This window comes from Pomacea canaliculata, linkage group LG8, assembly GCF_003073045.1.
Source record: "Pomacea canaliculata isolate SZHN2017 linkage group LG8, ASM307304v1, whole genome shotgun sequence".
Taxonomy (NCBI): Eukaryota; Metazoa; Mollusca; class Gastropoda; order Architaenioglossa; family Ampullariidae; genus Pomacea; species Pomacea canaliculata.
In genome coordinates, this window is record NC_037597.1 from 6,083,656 (window position 1) to 6,101,506 (window position 17,851).

Sequence of the window (17,851 nt, forward strand, 5' to 3'; positions counted from 1 at the left end):
ATAATGCCGCTGGCCGGAGAAAAATCTGCAGCGCAATTTCCGCGGCATCTCAAGAAGTGGAAGGGGGACCCCTGGGAACCTCCCGAGATTATGATGGTTCAGCCGGAGGACCCTCAGCCGATGTAGTCGAGACAGTTGTGACAACTCCGTGATTCCTTTGTCCACGTCCTGACCTGTCGGCGATCGGTGCAATTACCTTCCGATTTTCTTGAGGTTGGCCGTCTCCCTATTACTTTAGCATTTCGCTTCTTTTGGTTCAGGAATCCTGCATAACTGGCTTTATCTTCTTTCAGAATAATCCTGTAATTCCATAATGCCTCAAACGTGGGGAACGTCTCCTACCTCCCAACTTCCCCCGACGGCTCTCATCCGCAAAGCAAACACAGGACAGTCATAGTATCACCGCCTACTTCGGCGACAAAATTAATCGCCAGCGAATTTTCCCCCCGTGACCCCGTAACCTTTCGCCGCGCATGCTTGACACGTCATTGCAGAATCTGTCTTCCAGCCAAGGATGCCTTCATTCACCTGATTGCCTCTGGTTTTCGTGAACACCATCGATCTTATCCCATCGGAGGAGACAAGCGGGCTGCCAGTGGGTGTGCGAGATGGCGAGGGGCTGCTGCTGATGATGGCTTTCTTTGGTACCGCTGACCTTTTGAAAAACACAAATAGTTGCTCGATAGGCCTATTGCAGACCTGCTGAGCAGACTTTGCCTGTCAACGTGACGCAGAGATCGTTGGCCTCCCTGAAAAAATAAATAACACCTGTGCTTATGCTTATACTCGAGAGAAGGGTCATCCCGGTGAGGAATGCACAAATCTTATTTCATATCTGAACGGGAGACAGTTGAAGAGGTAAAACTGATCCAGGGTTTGAGATGTTTTCTTGGAAATATTTTCTTTACAGGAAAAGTTATTATGTTTCCACATTTCTAACGGGACTAAGTTTTTTTTTTCGCACAATTCAGTCTAAATTTTAAAAAAAAGACAGATGGAAAGAATTTTTTGCGCAGCCTGATGTTCGCCAGCTTCTAAAACCAAACACGCATAAATTTAAAGGTCTAGTAGGGACAGGGGGGGCCAGTCTTTAATTTTCAGATGACTGGGTTGAGTTCGATACAAAATACTCTTCAAAACTTTTACACCACTCCATTCACAGGAGTACATGTTATGTCTCTTTTTCGCGATTTTTTTTTTTTTTACTTCATCTGTGCTTGGTCATGTTTGCATGTGAACATTCGCGAACGGAGAGGTATTTTTAATTAAAATTTTTTGTGAATTAATACTTTGTTCCAAGCTCAACCATTTAGAAAAAACAAAATTGCACTCCTCTAGATCTTTAAAAGCTTGTCGTCGACAAGAAACCACTGAAATAGCAGCAGCTTACTCTGTGATTACAGTGATTTGCTCAAAATTCGTATTTCTACATGCTCCTTTACCTTTCCAACATCTCGGGAAGAAATACAAGCGAGTATGTGCACACATTACTGGCAGCTGGCGCGTTGACTGCCGTGAAGTCTGTGACAGTTTTTGCGCTCATTTACTCGCACCTTCCACATTCGTTATTCCAAGATACGGGTTTCAGAAGATAAAGTTCAGGCATTATAGCCTTGAAGCTTGAAAAGGAAAAGAAAACTATAAACCATGTTTCAAAAAACCAAAAAATTCCAGCACCACATTCTGTCAGTTTTACTCGGCAATGTGCTCTTGTGGTTCAAAGTTCATTGGGCATGCGCTGTGCTTGGGCTTAGTGCCAGGGCCGCCAGCACGGTCCCTTGTAATTGTAATCGTAAATTATTTTCCAAGTATATAAAAATATGCTTACGATTCGATTGACCAAGGCCGGGCCCCCTTCACAAACGCGGTCGGGTACATCATCATCCCACCAACCAACCTGCCCCGACCCCCGACCCCTTCTCGTCAGGTCTGGTTGTGGTTGTTGGCTGTCGTGTGTTGGGAAAAGGATTGTGGAAATCCAGCAGGTGCTATCCTTTAATCTTGCCGGCGCTAATATTTCATTATTATTTTGGGTTTTGTGGCTGTTTGCTACTTCAAAGCAGGAAAGCCTTGACCCCCCCACTGAGACTATCAAACTACTGCCACTGTCAATCCCAGGGCTGGTCAGCGCGGCGCTGATTTATACCTCCAGAGGATGAAAAAGCTAGTGGATGTGCCAGTCCGTAGTTTAGTGGACAGGGTAGTAATAAATCTATCAAGATAAGTTAGATACAGGGCGAGGATAAAGCAGGCCGGGATAAATCAGTTTTAACTTATAATCTTCACAACTGATCTTAGAACTCTTAGTTTTCTGAGCGGCTGACGACCTGTCTCGAGGGAAAAGTAAAGTTTTGTTTGATTCTTCTTTTACTTATCTACACTTGCGCTTCATTATCACCTTTTCATACTTATGTGTCGCTAGTGGACTGTTGGCAATCCTTGACGGCTGTGACATATTTATAAATACGTGTTCATGTGTATTTTTTTTTTACCTGCTTCTGTCTCTTGATAATAGTTATATATGTTTGTTTGTGCGCTAAAAGTGTTTTGAAACAAACAGGTCCGTTACTGGTACACCTATTTACACTTTCAGTATACTCAGGGTAGGTTCTTTATAAATAGGAATGCATCAGCAGTGTGGCCAGTTCACAGGAAAGGTCAGCTCACAGTCCAAGAGACTATACCCACAATGCACTGCCTCAGCAGACAAATCTCACACCAGGACCCCAGCGAGGAATCATGATGAGGACAGCCGTAAACTGTATCAGCTTCAATCAGAGGAAATCCTGCCTACGACGACCGTGTGCCCGCACCCAGTGTTCCGCATCTAAAGGTGAGAGGATGGAGGCAGCAGCGGATGGTGGCACCGGCCATTTTGCAGGACACTCGACGCCTCCGCTGTCCTGAAACTCGAGAGGGTTCGAGATCACCAGTGACCGCGACATCGTCAATCAAACCACCGCCATTATTACTTACATCACGACATTTGCCCATTTTTGTCGATCTGCCAATGTACAGTTACTGCCAGGGACCAAAAGCAGATTTCTCTTCCCTTGTAGACATGGGATTGGGAGCAGGGTTGGAGGGGTGGGGTGGACATCACTGCTTTCGCCCTACTTTTTGAAGGAGGCGTGTTTGTGTTAAGTCTGTCTGTCTGCTGCGGCCCAGACTTGGTGGACACGTCCCCTTTCGTCTCCTCTTGACAGTCTCCCTTGGTGTAGGGCCTGAATGTTCTGTACTCACCCTGCTGTCGGAAACTGCAGTGCGAGATAAATTGACTTCGCTTGGTAGACTCGGCGATGTCTCGAGTCTGGAAACGACGCCTCTTCTGTGAAGAAACAAAGACATCCTCCATACTTTATTTTCTGGCGAAGTAACTTTCACAGTTCCCTCATATACTTTTCGCAAGGCAACCGAAAGTGAATAGTCTGCGTGTGTGGGTAGGCGTGGGGCTAGAGACAGATTACGGAGGAAGAGGAGACGAATAGAAATTAAGCAGATGAATACGGGCATCAGCAGAGAAGAGAGGATCAGTCAGAACAGGAAGGGGGCATAATTCTAATGCTATCACGCGACTTCCTTCGTGCTCATCACTAATTTGCATGCCCCTCGCCTGTCCCGCTTTCATCAACCCGGCATTGTTAATAAAAGGGATGATGCCAGTGATCGTTCTGAGCCAGTCCAGCAACTCTCCGCCACCCCTGTGACGTCACACCGCCTGTGACTAGCGTCACGTGCCAGGTTATCGATCAATTCCTAACGGCCGGAGAAATTCAAAGACGTCAAAGGAAGTGGACGTAAAGTAGACTGGAAAGTTTCATCCCAGGCATTTTCAAAGAATCGATAGGAATTAGAGGCAATCGAAGGCGAAATGAGCAACTTTTTTTCCCTTTTTTTTCTTTCTTTTTTTTTTTTTTTTTTTGTATGCATGATTCCACCCTCAATACCAAAACACACTTATCGCAAAGGATTTCGGCTCCCTCTTTAATCATCACAAAAGAACAGATTACAAGAAAAAGGCTAGTCGGTGAAAAGTAGTAATCACATGTGTGCGGAGTTGTTAAGGTCAAAAAGAAGGCGGCCAGCTGCAGATGAAAAACAAAGTAAACAAATACAAATATAAAAATTATTTAATCAGAAGCATAAGAAAGAAAATGTAAAAAGAAATAGACGGGCACGTTTCTATTTTCTGTTTCTTACGAGCCAGGAACATGGGCCTGGGATTAAAAACAAATAATAATTGAATAGTTAGGTGCATGTTTGTGTGTGTGTTGGAACAACTTGCCTCCTGTTTGTTGCACACGTCATGGGTAGACTTGGTGGATATACCAGACCCACCCGATTCAAACAAACTATGGTTAGACTCGAACCGACACACTTTTGTATGTATGAGAAACAACTACCTCGCTACACTCCAGTTTCTCTTTGTTTCATCTTCAGTTTGCGAGGGCTTTTGTAGCCAATCACTGACCAGCTTTCCTTCCATGTAATGTCACCTACATCCTCCAGCTCCCTCCCAGGATGGCTGCGTCTGAAGCCACACCTGCACCGGCATCATTTCCGCTTTAGAAGCAATAGAGGACAAATTGGCGGAAATTGGGAAGCGAATGTCAGCGCTAGCAAAAGCACTTCAAGTAGGGGAGAGTGGGAATTTATCATAGAAACATGTTCAGAATCATTGTAAGCAGGGGTAGGGTGGGTGCACGGAGTCAGGGAGCTAATTTTGTCGTGTTTACTCTTACTCAGAAAGGAAACTTCGTTGGAAAAATGTAATACAATACGATAAATCATTGATAGAAAATCTCAAAACATGAGGTTAGTCACGTGGGCTCACAAGCATATGTTCTGTGCAAAGCATACACCCTCCCACATGCCCTCCCTCAAACCAACACACGGGTAGCAGTTCCAGATTGTTCCTCACACACGGTGATGGTCTGCTCTCGTCCCTTTGTCTGCTGAAGCTTGGCACTGGTTCACTCTGTCAGTTCCATCTGTGTCTTTTTATCCCTGCGTGAGTGAATGCAATATTTCCAGGTTGCCTCAGCCCCGGGTATTTGTCATCTTTTGTCGTCATTCGTGCTTCGACCGGTCTGCGTCCTTACTCCAGTTGAGCGGCTTGCAGACATACCCTGTTAATAAAGGTCGTAAGCCCTCGGTTTGTTCTCTCTCTCGGTACGGTCATCATCCAGCAGCAGCAGCAGCATACTATTTTTTATTGATATACTTTATGTACTTATGTGGAAAGTGAACAAGAGTACATGCTGCCGACTTACATGGGGAATGACCTGACACATGCCATCCAATGCATTTGAAAGTAGTACATATTTTAATCTTTATAATAGGTACACAAAAACGTAGGGGTGCGAAATTAATTGTTTTGTTATTTATTCAGTAATATAAAATAATATATTCAGATGTTTTTACTGTTGTAAGCTTGAGTAAGCGTTAAACGGTTATTTTTTATTCTTTCCGAAACGTGCAAGAAGAGAAAGAACACATACTCACCCAAACCTTTTCTTTCCCAGGCACATGCAAATTCAGTAATCCTTTCGATCTTTATTTCAAACAAGTCAAAAAGATGGAAAAGACTTCTAGACTCTAGAGGATATGTTTCTATTCACTATCTTGTTTGACAGTGGGTACGATAGTCAGGGAGTGACAATGAGAAAGCTTTCAATGAGGAATCAGTCTACTGTTCGCTGGTAGTCTGCTATTCTTCACTATACCACACAGACAGAAACAACAGAGGTAATCAATACGACTTCTAACAAAAACATCTGGAACATTAGGGAAATAATATGAACCAGATGACAGCGGCTCTGGCCATAATTCATAGTAAGTTCCCAGCACTCGCTCGCAAATTTGCCGCTCGTGGCTAAAAACAACCCTGCAAATTCACTTAACAATGATGTGGAACATCTGCTTGGGCATAGATAATTACAATGATTACAATGCACAACTGTGGGTCAAATTAGCAGATGTACAATTCCGTTTAACCCCAGGCCAGTGTCCTCATCACGGGACCCTTCCATCTCATGTCTTTGTAGCAAGAGTTATGTCTGAGAAGTACTGAGCAAGGGTGGAACCGATAAATTTCATTTCGAACATCAGTTTCTCCAAATGTAGGATTGTCTACATGTAGCTAAGTATCTTCTACAGGCAATCATTTCCACAAAAATAATCCTAGGAAATAGTACTGCCTCAGGAATTCACGCAACACCAGATGTCCAGAACCATACGCTCGGACTCAGAAACCATGCCGAGAGAATAATATCGTAATACTGTTTGCTTGTGTGTGTGTGTTTGTTGTCTGCACAGTAAAGTCAACAATGAACGTTGGTCCCAAAATAAGTTTAAAATATTGTCTTCACAACACAGGTGGCAATGGAATGCCATGTTTTTTTTCTGTTTCTTTAGAATGAAGAGAACAGCTGGCTATACATGGGGGAGTGTTTTAGCAGTTCTTCCTCTATTGTGTCTACTTGGTCGTTTATTTTTTTTCTTTTTCTCTCTCACTCAAACTCATTCTTCGTATTCCTGAAGAAATCTCGATCCCTAGATGTTTGGTTTAACCGAGACAACGTGTTGATTTTGTGCATACCTAAGATTCTACTAAATATCAAGATTGTCGATGTTTTTGTAAAGATGCCGAGGCTTGCGAGTGCTCCGATGTGGACTGAGATGTCAAGAGCGCCGTTCCTGTCATATCTGGGTTTCGTCAGTCTATTTTTTTCTTCAAAACCTCACGGCAGCGAGTGCGTGTAGGTATGCTATAAATAGCAACATGATGGCCGCCGAGACACGGTCACTTATACAGACGCCAATCTTTTGCACAACATTCCTGCCTTCCCCTAATTCTTTTTATCTCCCAACCGGCATAAAACTCAGCCATGCGCATCAGAAATTACCCACTCAGCTGAACCTTTTTTTTTCCTTTGACCTCCACGTGCGCTTGCCTTCCTCGCACGATGCATAATTGGGTTGGAAGAGTCTCTCCTTCATCTGCTCTCCTATTTCCTCCGACCCTCACATCCCCAACTTCTTCCCCTTTTGGTCACTCACCAGACTGATCACGAAGACTAAACACAATCAGGTTTGTGCAAATGCATGGCGTGAAATGCTTGATGAAAATCGAATGGAACATACTCCATGGAATTCTGTCCACTCCACGACTGGAGAGTGCAGCAGCCATTCACACGAGGCGCACGACCGTTGAGTCACGTGGCTTTCAGTCAACGCTCGGCTTTTTTGCCCCTCACTGGAGAAAAAGAGTTCCTGAGTCCTCGGATGCTGACTGGATCCAAGACCTACAATTCCAGGCGCCTGTCTGAAATGTTGTCAATGCACTTTGGCATTTATGCTTCAGTGAGACGCGGTTTAGCGATAATATTTGCAGGTACAGAGTCTGGCCCTCGGCGGGACCTCACAAGTGATAAATCTCGCATCCATTGTGCCTCCATTACAAGGTTTCCTAACTTGGAATAAAAGTACAAATAATGCGTAATCGATCTCTTTATTCCTCTACATTTTTTATTTAATATCTCTCATTCCCTCTCATACACGCATAAAAAATATATACATGAGTTGTCTCTCTTACTATCCTTCTCTCTATATACATACACATGGATACATACAAATAAAAAGAGGTATTATACGCATCATTGCACATTGTTTTCATGAAAGTCAAGAGAGTGTAACTTATATGTTAGGGCTAAAAAGATTCATCTAGTCGAAGTAGGTATCAGTACGTTTGTGAAATGGTGAGTCCGGCTCAGAATTTCCAAAAGAGAGAAAGAAGAAAATGTTCTCCGACTTTTGAGTAAGCATTCAGGTAAAAAAAGTGTGTAGTAAAAATCACTGCTGCTTCTTCCTGTACTAAACACATATACAAAAGGCAAACACGACAGTAGTCTAAAAAGCTGTGAGTGCTAATATTTTAATTGTTTATCAGTTTATTAGTCATTACAGATCGTTTCTAAGGAAGGTCAGACGCGTTGAGAGGTCAGAGAGCGCCCGGCCACGCTGCGGGAGAGGGTAACCGGAGATGAGGCAAGTGATGGAGGCGATGGCGGCTGACGAGTGGAGATGTTGCTGATTCGATTCCCATGTGAATTATGGAGAATCTCACGTAATCACATAGTAATACTGCTTATTTGGTGAAATTCATATTGCTGAGAAGCTGATCCCACAAAACCCTGCTTCTATCGCTGACAATAAAGGAAAGATAATGAATATGAGCTAATCAAGCATGACATCCACCTTTAAAACGCACCAGTCTGTGAAAAGGTTATGAGTTCTATTTAAAGCATGCAGAGCTTATGTTAACAGGGTTTAAAATGTATGCAACATTATTTCCTCAAATGATCTGGTTCAGAGCAATAGAACATATTATTGTTCTCCCTTTGTGCGTTTGCTAATCTGTTTCCCTCAGACAACAAGCCTGCTGCCGTTTCTTACCAAGAACGGTAGACTCACAGATCCGTGAGGAGCGACATTAATATGCGCCCTTCCCTCCTCCCCTCCTCCTCTCATATCTCATCTCATCATCATCATCATCATCATCATCAATCATCATCATCATCATCATCATCATCATATCATCATCATCAGATGAGAGCTTTATCATGATGAGCTGGAAACAGGTACCATGCACAAAGAAAAAATAAGGTGAGTAGAGGCAAGATCTGAACCTATCCCCACAGATTCTCTCTATCTTTGGAGGTTTGAAAGGGGGCAAAAAAAACAAAACAAAACAAAAAACAAACCAAAAACAAAAAACACAAACAAAACACAAACAAACAAAAAAACAGGAGGCAGTATGCAAAATGTAAAATGTAATCGGGATCCTGTCGCAGAACTTGTTTACTCGATCATGATGGATTACTGCACTCTATTGCCGGAGTCTCATTCCAAAAAGAAAACACGATCCACAAGACTAAACAACTAAACTGTTCATATTTATTACCACTGTTTGTCACTGTGTCAGTTAATCAGCAAGCCAAGCAAGTCCGGGAGGGGGACAGTCTGCAGTTTCAGCTACATTCCAATAAGCATGTGCGTCTCTCTACCTCTTCCAAAAACAAATACAAGAGGAAAAGTTTGCAAACATCAGAAACAAGAATATGTTTTCTGCTTCTCCTGCTTGCTGTGTGGTCCAATGTTTTTTACTGGCTATAATGTTATTTTACTCGGAATGCGAAATCTCGTCTTGGCAAAGTCGGATTCGTCAATTTACTTTGCATGAAGCCCGACAATTGACCCCCGTACCCTTGTGTTTCACGGGGTAGAATCGATGCCGCCATGTCCTCACCCGCTTTTGAATGAGCTCCGCATCAGAACAAGGACTAGTTGTATGCCTGAACGATTTCTCGAGAAAGAAAATATTAATTATTGATTGGCCTAATTAATTCCTTTTGTTCTGTTTACCTAGAAATTCATTTTCCTCGTCTTCTTTGTGATCTCCGGTCTCTGTCTTTTTTTTTATTTTTTTTTCTCTCTCTCTCTCTCATCCTTTCTTTGGAGAGAAAAGTAGTTTTTATTGGCGATGCCGCAACCTTTGCAACAAATTTACTCATGCTGATACTTAGAGCGGGGTAGATATAACCCTGTAACCAACAGCACGTGCATAAATATTTCCACATACAATGACACTAGTAATTATTCATTTCATCCAAACAGATGAAATAAAATGGTTAGTATACAAACACTGTAGCAATGTCTCATTAATTAAGAGACAATGAACACGCCTGGAGTGGTCTGATGCAAACTTTACAAAACAGTGTATCTATGTTCACAAAGGTGTGAACTGTTGTGAACGCTACACTGAACAACAAGTGTCTGCAGGGTTGTGAAGGACCTCGGTGGCGGCTGTTGTTGGCCGCCTTCTGTTTTATTCGTTGGTCCCGGACCTAGGAATGCATGGACATGCACATGGCCTTTACACGGATCTCAAGACTATCTGTTTGCTGACAGAACAGACCGAGTGGTGTGGTGGGCAAAGACACCAAATGTATTGATACTCGAGCCTCTCTTAACTCACGCAGATTTCAAATGTCAAAAAAAAAAGAAAAAGAAAATATCAAAGATCAAAAAAGAAACAAAGAAAGCGTGAAAAGAACGACAACATTCAAATTGAGTTTTTTTAAAAACTTGTTTCTTTTAAGAAAGCATACAGTGACATCAACAGGAAATGCAAAGGCATGCAATGAAGTTTAAACAACAATAGATGTCTGAACACACCTTGTTCACAAAGTAAACTTTGTCATCATGACCTGATTACTTCTCCCGAATGGATGACTTTGAAGAGAAATGCCTTGTCTAAATCAGACATTTCTTAAAAGAAAGGAAAGTGTTAGTGTGGGGTTCATCTCTCTTACAAGCCAAGAATGACAAAGAAAAAAAAAACCCAACAAAATAAAACCATATGAAGACTACATCTTTGCAAGCCATTGCTTTTCGCTTTAAAATTTCACATCCGAACGAAAAGAGTAAAAACTGTTATCAGAAGTGAAGTCTTCATAATCAAAAGCGATCTTTATGAAGACATTTTTTTTTTAGCATCATCAGCACATCCGATGTGACTAGTGTCCCCTTAATCCCAAAAGAGCGAAGGAGATTTTACAGACTTTTTATTCCAAAGTTACGAGAAAGTTCGAAAACTTTGACAACATCCTGCAACCTGATCATCAACAGTGATAATGTATGGAGATGACCGTCACATTCGAAGTGACCTTGCTAGTAAATTTCGCCACATCCGCCCTACAGGGAGTGAGCACGAATCACTCAGCCTCCCACACATTCTGCGCCCGGTCCTCGGCAGACGCCCAACGACCATCTTAGACACCTCCCAGCCAATTTCCCTTTCAGTAAGTGGGCATTTGTGGCTAGCCTTGGTACGCCCTCACACCAGCCTAGCCTCATAACACTGTCACTCAGGTGCCTGTCAGTGTCTGAGGATGGAGGTTACACAGCGGAAAGTCTGATGATGATGATGCTGATGATGATGATGAGAGGAGGAGGACGAGGACGAGGACGAGGACAAGGACAAGGACGAGGACGAGAACAAGGACGAGGATGAGGACGAGGATGAGAATGAGGATGGTGATGCTGATGATGATGATGAGAAGAAGAAGATCGCTACGTTTGATAAAAAAAAAAACACTTTCTGATCTTAATTATCTCAAAAAAATAAAGTACAAGAATTTTAATGAAACATTCTTGGTGATCGACATGAATGCATGCCAGAGAGAACTATTTCTTGCAATGGATGGTAGTCAAAAAAGAGGATGTGAACATATGGCAGATTAAACGCCCTGAAGTTTGCCCTCTGAATCGAACCACAGCCACCCACATGTGTCCCATTAAGTTTTGGCCCCCCCGCGTTCGTCTCCGGCCTTTTAATAAGCACGTACCTCGCAAAATTGAGTTCCGCCCTCCATTTGTTTTTTGGCAGTTCATTTTAGACAGTGTCAACGAACTTGCTGCGCCTGTCGTGAGGGAGTTAGCGGAGGATAGGGAATGAAGTTTATACTGGGTGGGTCTCAACAGGCGAGCTTTGTAGGGTTTCGGCAAATGGATGAGGTTTTTTTTTTTTTTTTTTTTTTATAAGTTTAAATGTAGAAAGAATAGCGAAACTTCCAGTGCTGGCGGAATGAGATGTCCAAGTTCTGCAGCCTGACGAAATACCATTATGCTGCCAAAGACATGACATTTAAGACCAATCACAACGACAATGGGTGACGTCACAGTGGTGTAACAACCTAGCAAGCAACTGACCCAGAGAATGCCATCAGGAGTCAGCTAGTTTGCAAAGAGTAGCAGATAATTTCGAAGATGTTTCTCATCTGTGTTGGAAATTTCAAAACAAGATAATTTCAGACTCTGGTGGCAGCAGATAATGTTTGCTGCTTTTATCTGAAGATGGATGCGGTGCAGTGCCACCTAGTGAGAGTTAGCATTTATTTTCAATTTTGTTTGAATTGTATTACGACTACGTTTTGGAAAGAAGAGAGATTTTAGATTGTCAGGACACTTAGGAACTGTGAACTCTCTTTCTCCTTCTCGCTGTTTTTTTACAAGATTTCGAGTTCATGCTATAGTGGATGGTATCCGGTGGCACACAACAACGGTCGAGTACATCCCAAAGCATCTATGAATACCTGCCGTGAAAAACTGTAATCTCGTGAGACCACTCAGTCTCGCCTTTTGGTGCTTTAAATGACCTCCTGACCCCTAAATAAAAAGGATTTTATGTGCTTAAGCTCACAGAAGCAGCCAGGACTAGAGACGACGACTGTTATCACGGCCGGCACTAACAGGACAACGGTCAGTGGGCTAGCGGGAGGGACAGCGAGGTAATGGAGAAGGAGAGTGGACATGATTCACTTCCACAGACATGATTTGAAGACAACGCCGCGCATACCAGGGCCTGCAAAACGTGATCAGCACGACTAACGGCGTAACGTCACGTGAGTGACAGGTCAGAGGCGAGTGGCTGAGGACCGGCATTACAAGTCGTCATTGACCAATCAGACACAAGAGGAGCGCGGTACGTGGACAGCGGTACTAAGCCAATGTTGCGAGTCATTGCAACCTGTAAGGACAGGCTCTGTGTGTGAGACAAAGAGAGAGAGAAAATTCACACCGTTTGTATATGGAGTCTGTTTCTTTTATATGTTTAATTTCTCGTTCTAAGGTGTGAAGAAGTGGCTTCAAGTAAAATAAAAATGTCCACTACTTAGCTAGAGCAAATCGAGACACAATTCTTATCTCACAAAGCGAAACTGAAAGGTTTGTTGTTTGGAAGGGCGCCATATGAGCGACAGGAAGAAAACGAACAGTCGAGCAAGTTGCTTTGCACACCCCAGCAGTTTTTATCTCCCTTTCCAAACAAGTGGCCGGCTTCTCCCGCCTTCCCGATCTGCTCTCGATGTGCGCTGTCTCAAAAGACAGGCCATCTACTCCAATCACGAACCTGTGTAGGTGGACGGCTGTCTGTCTGCCGAGACCAACGCTTAGCCTCTTGCGAAGTTCTCCGCTGCTAGTCTCGGCGAGCCGTAACAATCAATATGACTAAACCGGAAGCTGTGTACACTCCTGCCTCATTTTAGTAGTTAACTGAAAAAAAATCGTCTGCCAGCAGTCCAGTAATACAAATTCGTGCGCCTGCATGTGATGAATATCAACACACAAATATATATTAAAAAAAAGAAAACCAACATTCAGCTGAAATGTGCATAGTTCTTCTATTTTTAGAACCAAACAAATGACAATTTAGCTTTCCCTCCCCCCTCTCTTTTCCACACACACACACAGGCACTTATCACACACGCACGCACATAACATTTTCAAAATCTATCTTTAAATAACAGAACTTATCAATAATTACTACTTTAAAGATGATTAATTTGCCATTATACATCATTAGCCCTAGTCAACACCAACCCAGCCTTATTCAATCTTCTGCGTCCTTTCCTTCAAGAAGCGGCTTTGCACCATCCTGTCCTGGACAATGTAGACAGAGGGGACTGCGTCCTCACAATGTCAGAGTACGGACCGCTGGCATCTCCAGACAAAGCACTCTCCACCACCGTCTCCACCACCGTCTCCACCACCGTCTCCACCACCATGGCTCTTTTGCTTCTTGTCAATAGTTGTGACCGCTGTCATGCCAAGAACGCAGGTTTTTGAAGTGGTCTTCCTTCAAGGCACGCAGACCCATTGCGGCATGCTCATTACAGGTTTGGCAGAGTCTGGAGGGCCACATAGGTGGGGGGCAGGGGGAAGTGGAATTGATCCTCCGACGTGTCCTACCAGTTGTTTTTCTTCCGGCAGTTGTGTGTAACAGGGTGCTGGAGTGCACAGCACAAATTAATTAGTCGGGCAAGATATCGGCAAGTGGACAAAAGAGTTAGGCTTGCCATCTGCCTATATGTGAGCTGGGATATGAAAAAAATGTCCGAGCATGAATGATCAATAGCTTTGGTGCAAACTGAGGAGAAAAAGAAGAAGAAAGAAAAATACTGATGATGAAGAATAAATGACAGTTTTGACATCCTAAACACTCGTATTATTTGCGCGTCATCTGACAAGGAGTTTAAATAGGTTAATTAAAAGAATCTTTTTATTCAAACTCTTGATGATTTTGTCCTTCAATGTCTTTATCCTAGGATAAACTCGATTATTTATGCAATGTCGAAAAGTTAATTCCACTCGCTGTGCATGATTTTTTTCAGACACAATAATGCAAAAGATTACAACAAAAGGGGAAAAAATCTTCTTATAGAAATAACAAGAGCTTGAGAAGTTTTAAATTCCCCGCGTGTACCTTAATCTCCTCGTGTCGGCGATATGTTAGACTAGAATGGGATGGGGATAGGGAATGACATGTCATAACCAAACTGTCTGTCTGGTGGTCTGCTCGAATGGTTGATATATTCTAGCGTTTAAGTTGCTTGACGAGAATCATTAGTTCCGCCCTACAGGAGCCGCACTTGCTGCCACTAATTTGTGTCTCGAGTTCTCGATCAATCTTTGACCTGTCCACCTACCCGTCGGAGGCAGGGTAGCTATACTTCTTGACTGCTAAAGCTCCTCAATTCAGACTGTTTTTCATAGACACAACAAGCCACCAATATTTTGTTGTTTTACCTGCAATTTTATTTTTTCTTCCTCTCCCTGCTTTTACATTTGTTTCAACTGGATTTGTTCTCTCGCAAATAAATATACATCTTACTTTAGCTTCCTCGAATCCAAAATGGAATGTACAGGGATGGAACACTTAAAAAATAAAAACAATATTTAAAAAAATTTTGATGAAGAATTTAAAGTCGACTTGCATTATTCTCACACGTATATATCAGTTTGGGTTCTTGTAATATTAAACGCAATAATTTATCCTCAGGAATCTATCCTGCCTACCATACAATATTTCATAGAACTTATATTTTATACAGCTCTACAACAAATTTATTAACTACAGGGCATTAGACTCTAATTCTTTTTTCGTTTCATTTTGTAATACAAGGTGCGTAGTACAAGCGATCTTTACTCTTGTCGTGTGTCAAGTCATAAGATTCGAATTTCAAAGTTCGATACTCCGACAACTTTGAAAAACTACTCAAAACCCACAGGTCATATAGGCATAGGTGTTTAGATACACAGATAGATATGTGTGTGCTTCAGAGAGAATATGAGTGTGGAGGTTTTTTTTTTTTTTTTTGAGTGGGTGTGTGAGGAGGAAACCTGCTAAGTCAGCCCTTTAATGCGATTTTCAGACCTCCTTGTGATTAATTCCGTCCCGTGAAGCCTGCCTGTCTCTATCAGCCTCGTGCTGTCCTCTCAGCTGCCGCAAGACGGCTACAAGCCAAAGACCCATGGTCACGTGCTCCTTCAGAAGAATCCTCATCTTTATTTTTTTTTCTGCAGGCACTAAATGGATCCGATGTGACCACGCGTGTATTCTTTCTGCTGCTGTCCTTCTAGAAATAGATGTTGTCAACCTTCACTATTATATTGAAGCTAAATTTAGCGGATCAGCAGGCTTGGTTTTTTTTTAAAAATTTTGTTAGGATTCTGGGATACATTACATCAGTGAGCAAAGTGAAGAGATTCAATAACCAGTTGGGGACAGCTGCTGTATGAGAGTAAGGACAGCTGCAGGAAACGCTCGTTAGAATTGCAGCTGGCTGCACGCCCCTTACACAGAGAGAGAGAAAAAAATAATAGAGAGGGGAAGGAATACTTCATTCATATAGTTCGTCTTATAAAATATGTCTTGCAATCAGAGTTTGTAAACAATAAATTTTTATATAATTTAGTGTCATGAAAAGTCTATATTGTATTTATTTATAGACGTTCCAGTTAAAGACAATCAATAGTAACAAATGCACGCGCCATGTTTGTGAAGAGAATTGAGTGACATTCTGAATTTGTTTTGGTAGCACAAGCCATGCACGTGGGGTCATGTTGCTTTCTTTGCACGAGCTCCCTCTGGAAACTTCAGATTGCAAAAAGTCTTTGCTGATGAGATAAACCTTCCTGCGTGGTATCCAAGAAACCTTACCGAAAAGATTAAGCAGATGAAAAATAATCCTTAAAAATTTCTCTGCCGAGGAAAATTACTAACACCCTGTGGTATTTACCGACACGTGAATCTAAACAAAAGTTTGAGAAACTTTTTTTAGCTCCATATTTTCTTGGTTAAAGAAAATTAAATGATTTTATTTGGCACGAAGCCTTTTTGTCTGCGAAGCGCATGTGACCTTTGCTAGAACCCAACTGACACTGGACTGAGTTTTGACTTATTGAGCCACCAGACCTGAGATCGATCAAGGAATTAATTGATTGGGTTAGTGAACACATAAAAGTAGAGATGTTGTCAATGGCTTTTTTGAAGACATAATGGGTAAGTAGTTGGAGAGTAATTTGTCGGTAAATTAATTCAAAAAATATATATTACTGTATCCAAATGTTCCTGCCCATACCACAGTTCAGGAAAGTAAAGTGGGGCTGATACAGCGCCCTGTCTGTTCCTGTCGGGCAACATCAAGGCACTCTACAGTCAGCTGGTAGAAAACGAAGCTGAGGACATCAACAGAATGGTGTAGTTTGTACAGACTGTGTACTCCCTGCCACAGGGTGGCGTGTAGACAGAGCATAAACCACATTCCTCAGACAAGAAGTATGACTACTTTGTATGATTGCTTGCAATGACAATACACTCACATCTACAACACAAGCACTGTTTCACCTGTCATAGTCTCTTTGCATTATCCAAATGTCTAGACATGTGCCAGATCGAAACACAAGCTGTGGAAACCAGTTTGGTCGAATGGTCAAAGTGCTCATGTCCAGAGCAGGCACCAGACGATGTGATACTTTCTGTTTTGCTGGAAATACCTGGAGCTTCTTGCTAGACTTCCCGATGAGGATGCCAACTCACCAATCATCCAATCCTAATCTACCTAACTACTCATTTCTTTGAGTCATAATAGTAAAGGTTATAACAACGACAATAATAATCATAATAGGGAGAAATTTAAGAAACCAACTAAGACAGCAAGAAAGAAAAAGGAAATAATGCGTGGAGCAGGAAAAAAATGTGTAGTGCTATCTGAACGAATACAGTACTCCGTTATCCATCAAGTCTATAGAATTAAAAGAAATGGATAAATTATGAGAAAAAAGAAATCCTGGAGACAAGAAAATCGAGGACCAAGATTTGTCTGTGTTGCCTGGCGACACATTTCACCGTCGAAGATTTATAGGTGAGACCTGCAATTGTTTGTCATTGAAGAAGTCAGCAGAAAAAAAAAAAACAAGATGAAGAATGGTGAGGATAAACCTCCGCAGGTCACACAAACTGTGGACAGTTTGAAGTTTAGCCTCCTTGCCCATGTTTCATCTCGCTGTCCACGTCCACAAACACGAAACTGCACTGAGATGAAAATGGCGACGAGGAAGGAAGGAAGGACTGTTAGTCAACGAATCAACCGAAGCTAGAAGTAAAACAAAATGTAACCATCAAGAACCACAGCCTAGCACATGGCTAGGATCACCACAGGTCAAACAATGAACTCCAAATCATGGCAGCATAATGTTCTAAAACGCTTTTCGTGTAGATGTGGATGTCTGTACACACAGCACCTGTGATAAGTGTTACTGTAATAAAACAACCTTCTTCCTTCTTTCTTTAAAAAACTAAGGGCAACAAGAAAAAAGTCTTCTTTTCACAGGAATGTTGGGAAGTGTTAGCGAAGGGAAAGGTAATTTGTTTCAAAGGTGTGTTGAATGCAGGTTCTTGCATATTGCTAGTTATGTGATTTTTTTACCTGAAGAGAGCTGCTGCATG